The following is a 999-nucleotide window of genomic DNA, read 5'->3' as shown; positions in this document are numbered from 1 at the left end:
AAAGAAATACAAAATGCAATGGAAGGTCAGGTATGTTTGGTCTGGAAAAGACTGGCACTTACCTTCAGACAAAAGAAAGCAATTCAGCATCTGTGAGCCCTTGTTCTCTGTCTCTGTCAGTGAACAGAGAATAGGAAGAAATTAAAACAGGAAGGTTTATTTGAGAAAAAAGATAGCTCCTTACCTGGAAGTCTTTATAATTAAAGCAAAAAGAATAGCTGCTCAGGATAATAAAACCAGTTTAAGTAATCCAATTCTAGCTGTGAATGGCACACGCTTGTGTGTGTGGGAGTGAGGAGAAAGGTATCTATTAAGCAATCTCAAATGGAAAAAGTTTAAAGGGCTTCTCATATGCAATTGCATTAAAAGAAATATAGCCTAAGAAATTAATGGAAGGTTCCATAATGCAATTATTACAAAGAACAATCCTATTGAATAACATCAGAGACATATGACTATCAAACCTATTTTGCAGAGATCTTCTAAGCATACAGAGTGCAAAAAGTTATAGAAAGAAAATAAAGCCATGTGGGGAGTGTGAGAAGTAAAAGGGCAAGTGATTGCTAAAAAGAAATTAAACTAGTAAAAATGTATAAAACTAGTGTTTAGCTGAAGCTTAACGCAATCAGAGACATGAGAAAAAAGGAAAATAAAAGTCAAGGTTCACTGATGCCTAAAGAAAAAATAATAAACAGAATAAGAATGTTGCAATTTGGGGTGCAAATTGGTTAAGAGAGAGAAATAACTAAGTAGAATCACTTGATATCTGTGCTTCCCACTAAGGAGAGAAAAAGAAGAGTGAAGGGGGATAGAGTGACAGGTATTTGCCTCAAGTTTTTAATTTGATAATTTTATGAAATAGATATATAGTATATCTACTTTTTTTTATTAAAAAGTTTATTTTTACATCATTTTTCACATTTTTTTTTTCATCTCAATTGTAATCCCCACGGGTTTCCCATCACCAAATCACCCCTGTGCCACCACCATAGTCCCGTG

This window comes from Condylura cristata, unplaced genomic scaffold, assembly GCF_000260355.1.
Source record: "Condylura cristata isolate star-nosed mole 26May11 unplaced genomic scaffold, ConCri1.0 scaffold00027, whole genome shotgun sequence".
Classification (NCBI taxonomy): Eukaryota; Metazoa; Chordata; class Mammalia; order Eulipotyphla; family Talpidae; genus Condylura; species Condylura cristata.
This window is presented reverse-complemented; position numbering follows the sequence as displayed.